The sequence below is a fragment of the Bos indicus x Bos taurus genome, chromosome X, assembly GCF_003369695.1.
Source record: "Bos indicus x Bos taurus breed Angus x Brahman F1 hybrid chromosome X, Bos_hybrid_MaternalHap_v2.0, whole genome shotgun sequence".
Taxonomy (NCBI): Eukaryota; Metazoa; Chordata; class Mammalia; order Artiodactyla; family Bovidae; genus Bos; species Bos indicus x Bos taurus.
Genome location: NC_040105.1, coordinates 132,794,420 through 132,813,722, shown reverse-complemented (window position 1 = coordinate 132,813,722; position 19,303 = coordinate 132,794,420). Strand labels below are relative to the sequence as shown.

Here is a 19,303-nt window from a genome sequence, read left to right as displayed (position 1 = left end):
GACTTTGCCCTGTCAGAGTTTACAACTAAACAAAGAAGACATACATATGTTACTCTAGTATTACACAAAATGAAATTTACTGCTGACAGTGGCAGAGGTCCAGAGATGCAAGTCCCAGGCATCTGGAACGATGATGGCCAAGGAGAGTTAAAGTGAAAAAGATTAGCTGATGTTTAACTTCACATGTGCCAGACTGCATGATAAGCTCTTTACATAAATCACCTCACCTAATCCTCACAACAATCAAGATAGGTAGCATCATCCCCACTTTACAGTCTAAAAAAATTTTTAAGTTAAAATAATTAAGGTATAAAGAGATTAAATAATTCACCCCAAATCATACACTAGCTAAAAGTTGGAATAGGGGTCTGCTATAGACTGAATGTATCTCCCCCCAAATTCCCATGCTAAAATTCTAACTGCAAAGTATTACAAGGTGGGGCATTTGGGGAGGTGATTAGGTCACAAGGGAGGAATCCTCATGAGTGAGATTAGCACCCTTGTAAAAGCGACCTCAAAGAACTCCCTTGTCCCTTCTGCCATGAAACAACAGAAGTCACAGTCTGCAAGTCAGAAGCGGGCCTTCACCAGAACCCAACCTCCCCAGCCTCCAGAACTACAAGCAATATTTTTCTGTTGTTGATAAACAACTCAGTCTATAGTATTTTGTTATAGCAGCCTAAAGAAACTAAGACATGGTCTATCCCAGGTCTTTCCAATTCCACAACTTAAGGCAGGGTTCAAGGGAAGCTAAAATGAGGTGTCATATTGTTTTATAAAATGATCTCCACATTCTTATATAACTGTAAGTGCTATTAACAGAATTCATTCATTCTGTCAACACGTCCCAAGTACTGTTCTATTGGAGTGAAGAAAACAGAAAAAATTCCCTGCCTTTGTGAAAGTTTTAGTACAGTGAAAGATAGGTTCTTTTAGGAAGAAAATTGCATGTATAGGAACAAATACTTTAATAAGTGCTTGGAGCAATGGAGCAGATAAAGCAGTGGCTTTATCATCATAAAGCCCATTTAATAAAGATAGCCACCGACTCCCTGGTAGTCAGATATTAGCTTTATTAACTTGCTACAGCAAATGAGATTGCACAGTAGAGAAACCATGATGTAACCTCACCAAACAAAGGAAGGGACAGCATTATTTTGGATCAGGCAAACAGAATGTGGGGGAGAAGTGTGTAGGTACAATGTAAATGAAGCCATGGTTTGATGGTCTCAAAATAGAGCATGGCTTCTGTATGAAAGGGGGAACCTTAGCCCTGAGCTGACAAGTGGACCCAGGGTTTTACCTCCTTGGTAACTACAGAATTAAGATAAACGTGGAATGGTGTTCCCAAAATCCCATGAAGTTCTGCAACTGGACTGGAAATCAAGGCAGTTTCCAGGTAAGAATGGGATGTTCCATTATTCCTGGTCCAATTTCAAACAGCAAAATACTGTGAGCCTAAGATTTTAGGACAACAAGGTTTTTTAGCACTAGATACTTTTGTTAATGAACAAGAAAAATGTTCTTAACAAGCTCACAAAGATGATCCCAACCTGAACAACCCAAGTGATAACCGGCAACAAGGACACAGAAGAGTGAAGTGGCTGCTCTGCCAGTATAGAGGAGAAATTTAGCATTGTCAGGACAAAATAGGAGGGAGGGAAGTGAGGAGCTGAGATGGGAAAGTAACAGGGCAAGTGACATGGAACAAGTCTGTGGGGGTGAGTGATGACGTGACTCTGCCCACATACGTGCTGAAGAAAGTCTACTGAGCTCATGGCTGGTTTGGCCGGGAGACGCAGAGCCTGATGGAGAGAGAGACAGAGCCCCTGTTTCATGTGTTGTGTGAAACACAGTCATGTTTGACTCTTTGCGACCCCATGGACTGTAGCCCACCAGGCTCCACTGCCCATGGGGATTCTTCAGGCAAGAATACCAGAGTGGGTTGCCAAGCCCTCCTCCAGGGGATCTTCCCAACCCAGGGATTGAACTCAGATCTCCCACATTGCAGGTGGATTCTTTATCATCTGAGCCACCAGGGAAGCCCATACATACTGGGTATGTTTCATACCAAGTAAATATAGTATGTGACAGGGTCAGCAAGTATAACCAAGAAGTATATGAGGCTCCCCTGGAAGTCACCCAAAATCTTTAGGATGTGTTTGAATTTCCACAGACCATGAAGTAATTTCACATCTTAGATCACAGGGGCAGGCCAGGCAGACACAAGACATATAGGCCTCTAGGCACATCTAAGATACGTTACTTCAATCTACAAGGAATAAACTTAAAGAACACATTCCTTCAAGAATGGAGCCACCTAGATTCGAGCTCCACCTCTATTAGTCAACACCTGACAAATTCAGAAGTCAGTCAGGAGGATTCAAAAGGGCCAAGAAGCAAAGAGTTGAGACAAGCAAGATGTGAAGAATGTTAAGAAAGCCGAGTTGCTTCCTCAGGAAGCAGAAAGTTCCCAGGGTTCTTGTGGCCTCACTCTAAAGGTAAAGGAAGAATAGTTAGCTGCATGTGCTAATGGAAATCAGGTGTCTACAGTTGTGTTCTGCCAGAAGGAGCTTAGTGAGTGCAATGAGACAAAGATCATCATAAACCTGACTTTTGAAAAGAAAATCTTAATATCTGGTTATCTTAAGAATATACAACCAAATCTTGACTGGCAGAGTCATCAAATGTCACCAAGTGAATCAAGAGTTGTGGTCCTGGGACTTCCCTGACAGACCAGTGGTTAAAACTTTGCCTTCTAATGCAGGAGGCACAGGTTTGATCCTTGGTTGGGGAGCTAAAGTCCCACATGCCTCGCAGTCAAACCAAAACAAAACATGAAACAGAAGCAAAGTTGTAACAAATTCAGTAAAGACTTTAAAAATGATCCACATCAAAAAAAAAAAAAAAAATTTTAAAGTTGTGATCCTGAGCAAGGAACTCAGCTGGCATCAGAGTTCAAGACTTAATGAGACAAATATTTCCTTCTGGGATATTTTGTCCCTCATAGTAACTTAAAAAGTTTAACTTTCCAACATAAAAGGACAGAAATGTTGTGTTAGGGAAAAAAATAATCACATACATCCTCTTGAAGAATCAAAAGATCTAACAAGATTTGGCCCACATTCTCATGTGGCAAGAGAAGATTGGTGTGGATGAGAAATATCTCTTCTGCTTCCCAGAAGTCCCCCCCCCCTCAAGAATGTTTCCTACACAACCAGTTTTGTTTATTCAATTACCTAGCAGACTCCTGGGCGCTTCCCTCATAACTCAGTAAAGAATCTGCCTGCCATGCCGGAGATCCCGGTTGGATTCCTGGGTCAGGAAGATCCACTGGAGAAGGGATAGGCTCCCCACTCCAGTACAGCAGACTCCTGGAGGAGTTTGTACTTCCTGAAGTACCAAAGTTCATAGTATTTTGCTTAAAAAAAAGTGAACACACCCCATCTGTTCACTCACATACTCCACACTTGTTTTGCTGTTGTTCAGTCATGTCCTACTCTTTGCAACCCCACACTTGTTTGGCGGGCTTTTTTTTCCCCCCAGAATATTGTGCCTGTAAAGCTGCTTTTTCTGGACTGTGTGAAGGGAATCACTTCCCCTCATGCCAGTTTCCTCACTTCGTTCACTGCATGGCCAGCTTGGGGTCTGTCTGGTTACCAGTGTTTGTGAAGAAGGACAGTATGACCTCTGGGGCAGGAGGACACTTGCAGTGAAGAAAGTCGTTAGCAAATCAATCCTAAAGTGATTTATTTCTAAGCAGTAGATAGCAAGGAGGCAGTGTATATTTATCATTTGGACAAGGCCTTAATAAAGATAAATTCAGAGTTTGAGTTCCTCTAAGGAAGTGGCTTTAACTTCCAACATATGCCAAAAATGCATGTCACAGCTAATTAGGTGGTATTCGCGTACACCTTGCAAGTGGGTATTGTTAGGCAGCAGAGGAATAATGTGTTTGTCTGCGCTGAGATGTGCCATTGATGGTCTGAAAATTCAAGGGGCTTTGAGACCAATGTCAAGAGTTAAATCCAAGGAGAGCCCCAAAACTAATAATGAATGTGTGCTTGTTAGAAGTGTCTGTCAAGACTTTCTTTAGCTACAGCATGGAGGGCAAGTGAAGAGAATGACAGTTACATTCATGTGATGAATAAAAACATGATTTCTGAGCTTTATTTTTAGTGTCTCCCATCTGCATGTGGAGGATCCTTGCATTTACCAAAAACAAAGGGGGTTAAAGAATAGACTCTACTCTCCAAATAATCTCAGAAACACTGGTACTTCAGGGTCTCAGCTTTGACAGCTAGGACCTGAACTAGGAGAAGGCCAGACAGGCTCCTAAGCACAAGATTTCAGGAAATTCTCACTCTCAGGGTCTGGCAAGAACAGGGTTATACTTGTCAAGTGAGCACCTCCTTAAATTTTCCTCCCTAGGGACCTGACATGCCTCACCATAGTCCCAACCCTGTTAGGAACATTTTTATTCTCATGATGCTATAAGGTCTCACCAAGGATGGGGAAAGGCTAAAACATGTAAAATACTTACAAAATCCTGTACAATAACGTGTAATAACCTATCAAGACACGACATGCAGATAATATTGTAAACCCTTACATCATCACAGTAAGGAAAGGGGTCAGGAAAAACGAGTAGCATGTCTGAATATTCCTTTTTCAATTCCAAAGAAGCCTACTAATGGAATTAAGGGCTAAAAAGGTACTGCCAAGGACCAGGCAAGCCTTGCAGGTGACAAGTGAGGACCCCACAATGAAGTTCTGTGCTTTGTGATTGCTGCCTCAGTCAATTGTGGGGTGGGGTTAAGAGAGACTAAAACTCATTTCTTCAATTAGGCTAAGAATCTCTAAGATCTTGACAACGTGAATCATTTGCCTGGGAAATCTTTTTGCATAGAGCCCCAAAGGGAAACTTCAGTCCTGTCTCATGTACAGCAATTTCCAGGTAGAGGTTTCATCCTGCCTGCAAGAGAAGCAAGACAGGAGACCTCAGGTCTTATTTTGCTCCATGTGGTTCGAGTGAGATTACCAAATGGCATTGGTCTTAAAACCCCAGTCTACCTCATGCCCTCTCTCTTCTTCTACTCCAACCCTCAAGGCCCAGAACATGAATACATATGTCAGGATTGAGAAAAGAACAAGCTACTGTGGTGCCAAGCTGAGAAGGGTCATTCTCATCCAGTCTTAACTGGAGCCCAGCTTGAGACCTTCCAAATGAAAGATCATTGAGTGCTTCCAGGTGGAAAACTGCCAGTTCAACAAAATTTATCACACTGGCTTGTGAGGCCCTGTGGGCATGGGCATGTGTACACACGAGTGCATGCACACACACACATGAGAACAAATGAACGAAAACCACCCACTCTTGTTACAGAGACAGACTCTGGAAATGAATTCTAAACACAGGTATTAGCATTTCCACAGCACACGGAAGGGAAAAGTCCTTGATAAAATGTGGTCTCCATTTGCTAAATTCCACTTAGCTCAGCTCTCTGGCAGCTTCTCCCTGGGTTTGGCTGGGCTACATGGGCGTGAGGGCTTCCAATAAAGCATTTCCAAACAAGTGATTGCACTAAGCATAGTCCAGAACTTGGCACAAACTTTTTGAAAGTTTATGCTCAACATTCTGAATTACTTGACACTGCTCATCAATTATTCAAATATTTATTAAGTACCTCTGAATGTACAAGATTATTCTTGGTGCTGGAGGGAGGCATAGTGAGAAAGATACCAATGAGATCCCAAGTCTACTATGAGAGTTAACTGTCTAGTAAGGAGGTTAAGATATGCACAGGAATAGCTAGTATGAAGCAGGAAAAGTTACACCGCACAGATGGGGAACAGAAAATAGGTTTGAACCTCCATACTCAAAGCATGTTCTGCTTACCAGTGTGTGGGTATCACTGAGAAGCTTGTTAGCAGTGCAGACTCTCAGGCCCTGCTCTGATTCAGACTCATTTTTTCCCTTCCGTTTGCAATCTTAAACCTTTTTATCATAATCTACAATGTTGTTAGTTTCAAACACACAGCTAAGTGATTCAGTTATACATACATTCTTTCAGATTCTTTTCCTTATAGGTTATTACAAGATACTGAACACAATTCCCTGTATTATACAGTGGGTCCTTATTTATCTATTATATATAGTAGTGTATATGCTAATACCAAGACTATAGTTTAACAAGAACCATGGGAGATTCTGATACACTTGACAGTCAGAAGCCCCAGGTGGCTGCTGCTGCTGCTAAGTCACTTCAGTTGTGTCCGACTCTGTGTGATCCCACAGACGGCAGCCACCAGGCTCCCCCGTCCCTGGGATTCTCCAGGCAAGAACACTGGAGTGGGCTGCCATTTCCTTCTCCAATGCATGAAAGTGAAAAGTGAAAGGGAAGTCACTCAGTCGTGTCCAACTCTTAGCAACCCCATGGACTGCAGCCTACCAGGTTCCTCCATCCATGGGATTTTCCAGGCAAAGTACTGGAGTGGGGTGCCATTGCCTTCTCCGAGCCCCATGCTAAAGTAGTTCAAAAGATAAATGGTTTTCAGCTGAGAGGCTCAAGAAAAATCTGAAGGAGACAGCATGTGAGTCAGATTTCAACAATGTGACAAGCTTCTAGCTGGCCGCCAAAATTTGCCCTCCACTTCTTCCACATGTGTGGCTAGACTACATTGCCTAGCCTCTCTCGGAGTGTGTGGCTAATTTCTGATGGAATCTGAGAAGTGGCATGTACCACTTCCAGGCCTCCAACTTAAAAGAGTCGACATGCCTTGTTCACTTTCCTCTTCCTCCAGCTAGGTCCTGGATGTGTGTGAGGGGGGAGGTGGGGCAGTGCCGGGGTCCAGCCCCAGCTGATCCAGGGTATTCGAAGGGGAGACGGCTTAGGCAACTATTTAAATATTCATCAAAGATATAAAGAGTAATAGAATGAGGATAGCTCAGTAGGAAAATTCAGTGGAGAAAAGAGGCTGAGTAGCTTGGTTTACGCAGGAGACCAATAAAACTTCAAGACAAGAAGTTTGCACCACTTACGTAGGCCGCAGGCGTCCTTCCGTTCTCCTGAAGGAGAGGAGACACTGAGGCCTCCCTGGTCGGATCTTAGAAGCCCAGGCATAATTAGTAAGCATGGCGGGTTCCGCGCTCCAGATGGAGACTCAGCCAGAGAGAGAGAGAGAGAGCAACATGGGGAGACCAGTATTTCGAGGAACTGATCCCAATTCTTTATTTTCCAGAGTCTGTTTTTATACACTGAGATGTTATACAAAAGTCACGTGGGGACAGCAGTCCTGATTTTTATTAAAGTCAGGTGCTTCACACAAATGTATACAGAGGTCTTAGGGGTGTTGCATCATCTTCTGGCCAGGGGGGCCTGCTGAGAATTTACGACCCTCTCCTTGTGACAGTGGTCAGTTAACCAGAACACTTTTCTCTCCAAGGGTGATTATTCTTAAAACAGACGTCACTCAAATAAAGTTACATTCCTATAGGGTGAGGGTGTAGTGGGTTTTAGTTAAGGAAAGAATTTACTTAGCCTAAGGTCTAATGTGATTTATATCAAAGGTTAATACTTATTTCTTCTATTCATTCATTAATGTGTGTAAGGGCAGGGGATGTGGAGTCTTAGCAACAAACATTGGCTCAACAAATGAAAAACCCTTCACCAATACAGTTTCTAATCAGCCCATTATACTAATAGTTTTCTAACTTTTCTAAGGAACCTGTTTTTAGAAGGTTTAAAGCATCTCGTGCCTCTCACGGTTGGGAGGCTGTGAGCAATCACATGTGGCCTGACAAGCCTGTCAGGTAGGCTAGAGAACCTTCAAAGGAGTTTGTAGGTTAAAACACTCTTGTCACGCCCAGGAGTTTTTATTAACTGGAGCTCTAGGTTAACTCCTTCTCCAAAAGAGGTGGTGGGGGACAGCCCCCCATAAAGTCAGAGGTGTAGATGAGCACAAAGTAGTAAAGTAGGCAGGCTCTGGTTATGGGGGTAAATGCTCGAGGATTTCCAAGGGGACTCCTGAGGCTCGATCCCGCCTTTGCGTATGTCGAGCCTCCTTCCTCATGACCTTTGCCACGGGCGGAGTACCTCACTCTGGCCCCCAACAGGGCAGCCTCGACCATTCAAATGAGAATCACATCTTAGGGAATGCTAGAGCAGTAGCTTGTTGAATTGACAACTTGTAAAGAAGCCTAAATTCTGGAATGAAGATGCAAAGCACAGCCACTATCGTTCTGAAACACAGCAGAACTTTCACGTGAGAAACAAGTGACCTTCTGAATTTTTAAAGCCTTTTTACTCTATGGTCACTTTTTTCAAAATGGGGGAGGGGATGAGGCCCTCTGTTTATCCTAACAAATGCAGATGTATAAAATGCAGATGGAGAAAGGTGGTGAAGAGAGTATTATTGGAGATTGAAGGATCAGCCGAAGTAGACACAGGGGTACGCATGAATATGCATGGACAATTCCTATTGTCAAGGAATCACAATAGTTAGGCTGGCTGGAGCATACGGTATGTGACGTCATAATAGCAAATAGAGTTGGAAAGGTAAATTTTAAATTCAGATTATGGGATCTGGCATTCCAGGCCAGGGGTAACAGGGAGCCATTGCAGACCTAACAAAGGAAAGCATAATGTTTGGGTGAGATTATTCTGGCAATAGTGTGTGTGATAACTTGACATGGGGAGATGAGAGGAAGACCAGTTAAGCTTTTGCAATAGTCCAGCTGAAGAATGGCAGTAAGAACCTCAATGAGGTTAGTCAGTTCAGTTCAGTCGCTCAGTCGTGTCTGAGTCTTTGCGACCCCATGAATCACAGCATGCCAGGCCTCCCTGTCCATCACCAACTCCCAGAGTTCACTCAGACTCACATCCATCGAGTCAGTGATGCCATCCAGCCATCTCATCCTCTGTCGTCCCCTTCTCCTCCTGCCTCCAATCCCTCCCAGCATCAGAGTCTTTTCCAATGAGTCAATTCTTCACATGAGGTGGCCAAAGTACTGGAGTTTCAGCTTTAGCATCATTCCTTCCAAGGAAATCCAGGGCTGATCTCCTTCAGAATGGACTGGTTGGATCTCCTTGCAGTCCAAGGGACTCTCAAGAGTCTTCTCCAACACCACAGTTCAAAAGCATCAATTCTTTGGCGCTCAGCCTTCTTCACAGTCCAACTCTCACATCCATACATGACCACAGGAAAAACCAAAGCCTTGACTAGACGGACCTTTGTTGGCAAAGTTATGTCTCTGCTTTTGAATATGCTATCTAGGTGGGTCATAACTTTTCTTCCAAGGAACAAGCGTCTTTTAATTTCATGGCTGCAGTCACCATCTGCAGTGATTTTGGAGCCCCAGAAAATAAAGTCTGACACTGTTTCCATTGTTTCTCCATCTATTTCCCATGAAGTGATGGGACCGGATGCCATGATCTTCATTTTCTGAATGTTGAGCTTTAAGCCAAATTTTTCACTCTCCACTTTCACTTTCAAGAGGCTTTTTAGTTCCTCTTCACTTTCTGCCATAAGCGTGGTGTCATCTGCATATCTGAGGTTATTGATATTTCTCAATGAGGTTACTGCTGCTAAGTCACTTCAGTCGTGTCCGACTCTGTGCGAACCCATAGACGGCAGCCCACGAGGCTCCCCCATCCCCGGGACTCTCCAGGCAAGAACACTGGAGTGGGTTGCCATTTCCTTCTCCAATGCATGAAAGTGAAAAGTGAAAGTGAAGTCGCTGAGTCTTGTCCAACTCTTATCGACCCCATGGACTTTGGCCCACCAGGCTCCTCCGTCCATGGGATTTTCCAGGCAAGAGTGCTGGAATGGGGTGCCATTGCCTTCTCCGCAATGAGGTTAACTGCAGTACAAATATAGTGTTGAAAGCAGCTATTCTCAATTTAGGTATTCCTCCCAAAAATATCTGATAAGCTTTGAGCTCTTAGAGGCTGAACTAATGATAGAGTATCTAGTGTAGGGTAAAATTAGCTGTTCCAAATTACATAGAAAAATAGTAAATCACCATAGATCTTTGAACATGCACTTGAGGTGGGAAAAAGGAAAAAATTTCAGATGGGGAAAATTTTCAAAACTAGGAAAAGCTATTATATGAAACTGTATCCAAATATATTTGTTTATTATCTGCATTTCTAGAAGTTAAACTAAAACTGGATTTCTGTAAATGAATTATTGTCTTCCCAATGAGCTTATTTCTGAGTTGTGTCCTCTTTGACTAATTGTCCACAGAAAACACCTAACATGTGACCTTTAGTTTCTTCACCCCAGATTATTATACAGCTAAAGGCAACCCACTCCAGTGTTCTTGCCTGGAAAATCCCATGGATGGAGGAGCCTGGTGGGCTGCAGTCCATGGGGTCACTAAGAGTCAGACACGACTGAGCGACTTCCCTTTCACTTTTCACTTTCATGCATTGGAGAAGGAAATGGCACCCCACTCCAGTGTTCTTGCCTGGAGAATCCCAGGGACGGGGGAGCCTGGTGGGCTGCCGTCTATGGGGTCGCACAGAGTTGGACACGACTGAAGCAACTTAGCTGCAGCAGCAGCAAAGGCATTGGAAACATTTCAATAAACTCTTCACTAAAGCCAAGTAGATTGTAGTTTAAATTTAAAAGTGCTCTTGTAATTTGGCTTTTCAAAAAATTTAGAGGTCATATATGAGTTATGCCTTAAAGCATGGCCCAGCCATACTAAACAATAAATGAGTTTAATGATAAATATACTTCAAGTTGGTGACTGGTTAGAATCCCAGGATTAAAACAGGATATAACTGAAGCACTCCTGAGGGTGTGAGCACACAAATATTGAACTTGAAAATTACAGGCTTCAACAGTGTAGAGAGTGTACTAAAGAAGTTGATTGAAATCAATTACGCTCCTGAAAATTGGGAGGTATTCAGAGAACAATTAGGAGGAGTCCAATCCATACTCATTAATACAGAGTGAGTCCCCAAATGACAAAGATATCTGCTGTGATTAACAAAGAAGTTAAAAAAAGAGATAGCTTCATAATAAACAGGCGTGGGAAAGGCTTACAGAACACAACAAACAGTAACATTCTTAAATTCTATTAGAAAGAAGCTGCAATCTAGTTCATGATGAAATATACTTATTAGTAATAGGAGCCAAAGTGAGGGGGCTCTGATTCAGGTGTGTTACCCAACCCAGAGAAAGTGACGAAGCCTCGTTTGCCCTTGCCTGTGGCTTATTTGATAACTTGATGATAATCCATATGGTAGGTCAGCCTTCAAACATAGGCAGAGGAAGGAGGCTTTGACATTAAGAAGGAATCCAGAGCTCTGGGTTCCAAAACAAAGGCCTTTCACTGTTGCTGAGGATCCCTGAGGGGCTCATCAACCCCCACATAAAATGATGATAATGTCTGTCCTGCCTGCCTCACAACAAAGGTATTTAATAATCAAACGTGACTGTATGGAAGTAGATCATTGCTGCACACTGCAAGGAATTGGTTACTGTTTCACTACTTTGTTCATAATAGCAGCTGACTATGTGCTAGCTCCTGTGCTAAGCACTGAGCATTCATTAATAACTTACTCTTCATAACTACCCTATGGCAATGGGTTCCATTATCCCATTTTACAGGTAAGGAAACAGAGCCTCAGAGAGTTTAACATACAAAATGACACAGCTAGTAAATGGTAACACCATCATGTGAGGTCAAGCTGTTTGATTACAGAGCTTATTCTGTAGTCCAGGGGTCCCCAGCCTCTGGGCATGGACTGGTACCTCCTGTCAGATAAGAGGTGGCATTAGATTAGAAGTACACAATAAATGTAATGTGTTTAAATCATCCCCAAACCATCCCCCTTCCCCTGGTCCATGAAAAAAATTGTCTTCCATGAAACCCGTCCCCAGTGCCAGGAAGGTTGGGAACCACTGCAAACCACTGGATTGCAATACCTCTTGACATTAATACATGATATTTGCATATTATTTTGCCTCTTCCAGGCTGTTATTCCTTTGATGAGCTCCTTCTGCAATTCATACATTATCATCTATTTTCAAACACCTTCTCATTTAATCAATACCACAATCCTATGAAGTAGGGAAATCTTTCCCTGTATCATGGAAGGGAAACCAGACTCAAGGGAAAGTGACTTGACCAAGGTCACACCACTGGTAAGTGTTCTTGACAATACACTGAAGCTGCCCTACCAATTTGGTTTCCTGGGTACATGGCGATCAGGAAACGTTTCCTCAGTCATCCAATGTGACTATTCTATTCCCTGGAAATATCTTTAATTTTTTTTAATCTAAATTGCATAAAATTTAGAAATAGCAAGACTCGTGAGGTGTCAGAGCACAAGACAAGCACAGCTAAAAATTAGGGTCTGGGCCAAGCTCTATGGAGGCGCCATGATGGGGACTCCAACCATCGAAATACATTCATCAATGACAATCCTAGAAGCAGGATGAGGATCTAAGCCACTTTTGATAGACTGCACCTCTAAGCCCTTTAAGGGTAAATCCACAGATAAGGATGATTCATGAGCATGTTCAGTGCGGCTTACAAAAAGGATTCATTTGTGGAGATTTTAACTGCAAAGAGTAACTTGTTTGAATGCAAAATTCAACATCAGTCAGTGTCTGAAGGTCAGTATTAGGTGACCTGTCCTCTGCAGATTTCAAGTCAACCGTGAATCTCAGCCATCAATATATTCCCCGCTTCCTGCCCCCAAAGGCAAATGAAGTACACCTGAAAGGCAGAGGACACTTGCTTGGGGCATTCCTCTTCTTTTCACAGCTCTCCAGCTGCCCAGGGCCCTCCTGCTGCCTTCCATTGCCGAGTACCATCTGCTGTTGACCTCCCTGTAGAATCTCCCGTCTCTCACCTACACTTTCCTGTCTAAGTGACCCCTTTCCTTAGGGTAACACATGGGATTGCAAGTGCCTCTGAGAAATTAATTACAACTAATTTATTAATGGCTGAAAAGGAGTTTTGTTATTCAGCCCCACATCTATCCGACCCTAGAAAACAGGAGACAGCATGGTTCAATAAAGGAAAAGAAAGTGTTAGTCACTCAGTCGTGTCTGAATCTTTGCGACCCCATGGACTGTAGGCCATCAGGCTCCTCTGTCCATGGGATTCTCCAGGCAAGAATACTGGAGTGGATAGCCATTTCCTTCTCCAGTCAGTAGAGGAAAAGTGGCCTCAAAATCCACCAGACCGAAAGCCAGGACAATAGGGTCATAGTTCAAGGTCTCTGTGCCTGAGCTGTGTGGTTTATTTTCTTCGGCATCAGTTTAATTGTGACTAGAACCTGTTACCCATTCACGGAGAACCAACATGCCCTGCATGCTTCTGGGATCTATCCAAGCCCTGCCCAAAGTGAAGAGGACTTAAGTCATATTTTTGCATGCTTTTCTACAGAATAGGACTGGTTTTACCTATGCTTATACACATTGGAAGGACTGATGCTGAAGCTGAAACTCCAGTACTTCGGCCACCTAATGTGAAGAGCTGACTCATTTGAAAAGACCCTGATGCTGGGAAAGAGTGAAAGCGGGAGGAGAAGGGGACGACAGAGGATGAGACGGTTGGATGGCATCACCAACTCAATACACATGGGTTTGGGTAGACTCTGGGAGTTGGCGATGGACAGGGAGGCCTGGCATGCTGCAGTCCACGGGGTTGCAAAGAGTCAAACATGACTGAGCAACTGAACTGAACTGAATATACCTGTCACTGCTCTCCAGGAAAAGCTCTCTCTCCTTCAATCAAGTCTGACTCCATAGTCAAAGATGATAGAAAGAGACTGTCCAAAGCATTCTTAAGAATATTTTATTTTTTGGTCCAATCTTAGAGTTGAAAACACCAAGGTTTAGGACTTGGTTCTCTAGAACAGCAGGAAATCATGGAAGCCTTCTGAGCAGAGAAGTGACATAAATAGGGTGGCATTTGGAATACTAAATACTTAAATGATCACTCTATGGGATAACACCCATGCCAAGAGCCTTACCACATCCCCAAATCCATAAAATAACCCTATGAGCCAGGTATTTTTGCCCACATTCAGGAGGAAATTGAGACACAGATTGGTTACAAACATGTTATAGAACTTGTTGAAAGCCACACAACTATTAAACAATGAATCCAGGGTATAATCCAGGTCAGTCTGATCTCTTTATCACTATACTAAGCAAGAAGTCCACTTGCCTGTTGAGATTAGACTCGGGGAGCATCGGGAAGGAAACAAAACGCCTCCATCCCATCTCACCCCTATCTCCAGCCACTTCCAAGTGCCAAAAATTTCATATAGAGATTTACCCCACCAACCGAGTCCCCTTCTATGTAGTGGCTCTTGGGGATGCCATCAGTCATTCATCCTTTATGAAGGAGCAGTTCTCCATGCTCTCATAGGACAGGATTTTATAGATAGGACAGAAGAAAGGTTGTGGGCTCTGGGAATCTAGGTGGGAAGGAAAAAAGAAGGAACAAACCATCATGGGGATAAGGAGGAGGAAATAGGCCAGGAAGGGAGTGAAGATGAGGAACTACCAAAGACCAACTTTGCTGACTTCGTAATTTTGCCAGGGGTTGGTTTATATATCACAGAAAGTGAGCTGAGCAATGTTCCTTCTGAACTGGAATTAAAAGAGAAAGAAGGTTTCTCAATATTTCAACCTGTCAAACTAGTTCAAGGATTCCATTTTACTACTAACGGAAACTGATCCAACCAGCCAAGAAGATGGATTTCTCAAAACTAGTGCCTTGGCTAACTGCATCTCTACATGTGTTGTCATTTCTTCCTCATACCTCACTCCTGACTCATATATATATATATATATATACACATATATATACACACACACACACACACACACACACACACACACACCACCTTCAATTTCTGAGCAGATTAGGGCCAAGTGTGGCTGCCCTCCTGACTTTGTGCATTTCTTCAGAAAAGCAGTGAGCGCTTCTGGTCCTAAGTAGAAGTGGCAGCCATGAAGATGAGAGAATCCGAGAGCTGCCTCATCTGTTTAGTGCAGCCAGGCTCAAATAACCTGTGAGATGGATCTTAAGAGACCTCAGCTGAGCACAGACCCTCACAATGTAAGGAAATGACAAGAAGAGAGTCAGCAGCATCCAAAGAAAAGACTCCGAGCTCATTCATCAAAGAGGTGAGACCTCGGAGCAGAAAAGACTCTATAGCTGCTATGACTCGCTTCAGGGGCTGGACCTTATGCACACTCTGGACTCCAGCAGATTTGTGTAAAATCTCCCTCTTACTATTGTAAATTTAAAAATCTTTTCACCTCTATTTATCAAGCAGGCACTGGGAGAGGCATGAGATCAGAAATGAAGTAAACACAATCCCCAGTCACTCCACCTTTGCTGCCATTTGCTACTCCATACATCTATTACTGGACTCACCATTTCCTTGCAAACCAGAAGGGAAGATCCTTGAGGACTGGGAATATCCTTGTTTCTCGAGTGCCTATTACAATGCCTGGTCCATCGCAGAAGCTTGATATGTGATCTGCAAGAACAAACCCAACTCCATAAGTGATCAGGTTCTTTTACTTTAGCCTTTGTATTCAATTGCTTTTGCTTAGTTGTATTAGGTCAAGCAGGCATGAAACTGAGCAGGGCCCTGTAGGGCCCTTCTGGGTACAAAAGCCTTTCTGGGTCCCCCGTTTTTCATTTGTAGGTAATAGTTTCATTCAGCCTCCTAGACCTTCCCTGAGTTCCAAAGGGCAGATTCAAACAGCTGCTCATCACGGAAGGGTGGGGATGCAGAAACAAAGGAGGAGCAGTCAAGAAACAAAACTGCAGCCATAGGACAAGTTCCCCATTTCTCTGGAAAGGATATACAAAACAGTATCTTTGAGTTTTTCTGCAGGAACTAAAGGCGTCCACTCAGGTGGACACAGTAACTCCAGGCTGTGCACCAGATTCGTGGACTTCCACCCTGTTACCTCATCACCTATTAGTCAGAAGAAAGCCACACACCTTGCGGCCCTCACCCCAAATTTTGCCTATAAAAACTTGTCCCCTGCCCCAAACCACCCAAGAGTTTTGGAGGTTTTGCATACAAACCATCTACTCTCCTGGTTTGGCCCTGCAATAAACCTTTCTCTGCTCCAAATTCTGGCATTTCAATTCGGCCTCACTGTGCGGTGGACACTCAAAACTGGCTTTTACTAACAGGCAGGCAAGTTAAGCACTAAAGGGATGTGGCCTTTAGCTTAAAAGATATACCATTTCGGTGAACCTGACCTCCTACTCTGGAGCATAAAACACATTTGTTTAGTTCAAGGCAATATCTCAAGCAGGCCCAAGTTCCAGCAGGTGCTAGACGAACAATGTAACAAATCCCCTTGGGGCCTGGCCAGCATCAAAACATTTGTAAGACCTATTGTCTTTTGACCTTGCCTCCAGCCCGCACCCACGGTATTCTTGGTAGCACAAAAGAAACTAATGTCAAAACCTGGGCAGGATGATTCTTTAGCCCACCACCTTCTCCTTTGCTGGCTTTCCCAAAGTTGCTATTCCTGCCCCAACATCCTGTCTCTTGATTTATCAGCCTGTCATGGGGTGAGTAGTACGAGCCTGGACAAAGTAACAAATATAAGTGGTAAACAAACAGGGATTATAAATTAAATGAATCTGACTTTTATACTAACCCTGACTCTCAAGTCACATGGATCTTCAAAGACCCATAGCTGCAAAGGCTTTCATTTTGACTCCTCTCTGTCAACAGTCTATTATTATATGTTAACAAAGCATAAACACACTCAGGAAGCACCTTCAATTTTTAGGAATGCTTTTGTACCCTAAAAAATAAATAAATGTAGTTGACCTTTTAAGTAAGTTTGACAAACCTGGTCTTCCTAAAGCTGGGAAGCCTGCAGCAGCAGCTTCTTCCAGCCCCTCTTTCACAAAGCAACTTCCCAGATTTAAAACCTCCCCCCACCCCAGGAGGAAAACACGTTCCCTCCCAGTAATCCTGGCGTGAGCCCACAGCTGCTCTGCCTATTGTTAGGCACCAAAGCAAAGCAATCAGACTTTCTTTGTATCAGCTGAAAAAAAAAAAAATCTCACACATCCATGCCTAAATGCCTCACACCTGTGCTCACAAAGGTGTCAGCAGCTCTGAGCATCCTGTAACTAAATCTGGAAAATTGTCTACTTCAAGCAAAGTGACGCTCAGTAAGCTTCAAACCTCTCTGCCAGCTACATATGATTTGGAATACACATGTGTTCCTTTTTCCTGGTAACCTTTCAAGCCTAAGCTCTACCCAGTATCAGACTTCCAGATCATGGCTACAGGCAGAGAGCTCAGATCTGGAATTTCAGTGGTGAGTCTGCAAATTGGCCCATGTTGCTGCTGCTGCTAAGTTGCTTCAGTCGTGTCCAACTCTGTGCGACCCCATAGATGGCAGCCCACCAGGCTCCCCCATCCCTGGGATTCTCCAGGCAAGAACACTGGAGTGGGTTGCCATTTCCTTCTCCAATGCATGAAAGTGAAAAGTGAAAGTGAAGTCGCTCAGTCATGTCCGACTCTTAGAGACCCCATGGACTGCAGCCCACCAGGCTCCTCCATCCATGGGATTCTCCAGGCAAGAGTACTGGAATGGGTTTCCATCCCTTCAACGACTGGCCCATGGGACCTCCGTAAGTGCAGAGAGTCTTCAAGAAACAATCTCACTCCATAAACCGACTCTGTTTCGGAAAAAATAATTGCAACAATTTATTGTGTGCTTGGGCTTTCCAGGTGGTGCTAGTGGTAAAGAATCCACCCGTCAATGCAGGAGACGCAAGAGAAGCGGGTTCAGTCCCTGGATTGGCAAGATCCCCAGGAGGAGAAAATGGCAACCCACTCCAGTATTCTTGCCTGGAAAATTTCATGGACAGAGGAGCAGGCTACAGTCCACAGGATCACAGAGTCAGACACAACTGAGCACACACACAGAGGGTGTGCTGTAACTTCTAATGTTATGACATGCCAGACACTGTTTTAACCATTATTTCAGTTTTAACAGGTAAGGGAACTGAGCCATAGATCTGCTAAGTAACCTGCCATAGATTGCATAGCCAACAGATGTAAACCCAATTAACTCCACGTGTTTTTTATCACGTGTTTTTATAAATTAATTTATTAACTCACTACTCTTAACAGGATGAAAATACTTATGTTAAGCCAATTATAATTTGCTGAGTTTAAATCAACATAGCCTTTAAATTGGTAGCATTTTTTATTTATTTACCTTTGCCATAGACTCCAAATTCTGTGTGAGCAATCATCAGTGTTGTGGAATCCAAAGTCGAAAAGCACACCTCGGAGGACACGTAAGACAATCGAGTACAGTTTACTACACCAGCAGGTCCAAGGGGAATCAGGCCCCAACAAGGACCCTGATGTTTCTGAGAGGCCCAGTTTTATACCCCCCACTACTTGACTGGTTACATGTTAGCAACCTCTTTGGTGCATATGATTGAGTTTTACAACAAGCAGGTGCTAGGAGAACAAACAATTAAGGTTAAAGGTGGAGGGAACAATGCTTAACAAGCTGGGGGATGTCTCCATGGTTAACCTAACAGGGGCAGCCTGACCTCAACTACAATCTGTTTGCCATCCTTAGGGAGGGAAGTCTCCACAAGACCTGGTTTTCACTAGCAACAGTTTTCTTACTTTTGGTCAGGGTTTAGGCCCAGTTCACATCCTGTCTTTAAGATGGACAACAGGCTTCAAGATAGAGTCTCTCCTGCTTTCTTCACACTGGCCCCAACATCAGGAATCATTTCAACTCTCTTCATCCCTGCCTATCAAAATCCTATACACCTTCAAGATCCAATTCAAATACCCACTCCTCTCTAAACCTTTTTCTAGTCACTTATCTAGATACACTCTCTTCTTCCTCATATTTCTCCTCTGGGAAACTAGCTTTTAGTAGATATTTTTGGTCCAGCTCTTAGTAGACATTGGGATGATTATTTATCCTTACCATCTACTCAACCATAAATTCCTTAGAGGCAAAAATTGAGCCACACTCAACTCTGAATTCTCCACAGAGCCTAACACAGTGCCTTGCAATAGTAGCTCCAAATTGAATTGAATTTTCGGTTGAGAACAACATTTATATCTTGCTGGGTAACAAATAAGTGAGAACACTGAAAGATATGGGAAAATAATGTCAAGTGGAAGAGATGTCGGAATTGTCCCAACATAAGAAATAAGCCAGAAAGAAATATGTGTAAGTACCACAAATCTACATGGTAAAGGAAGCTAGAAAGAGTGTGAACCATTTGGCATGA

The 19,303-nt window shown here is 43.4% G+C and overlaps 1 long non-coding RNA gene across 1 annotated transcript in view; it reads right to left on the bottom strand.

Moving 5' to 3' along the window:
• LOC113887782 overlaps nt 1-18,393 on the bottom strand; it is a 140,693-nt gene extending 122,300 nt beyond the window's left edge. The window contains exons 1-2 of the long non-coding RNA XR_003509826.1: nt 18,256-18,393; nt 15,419-15,524 (exon numbers count right to left, since the gene is read on the bottom strand). This is a non-coding gene — a long non-coding RNA (uncharacterized LOC113887782). The remainder of the gene's footprint in view (nt 1-15,418; nt 15,525-18,255) is intronic.
• Nucleotides 18,394-19,303: the final 910 nt, after the last annotated feature.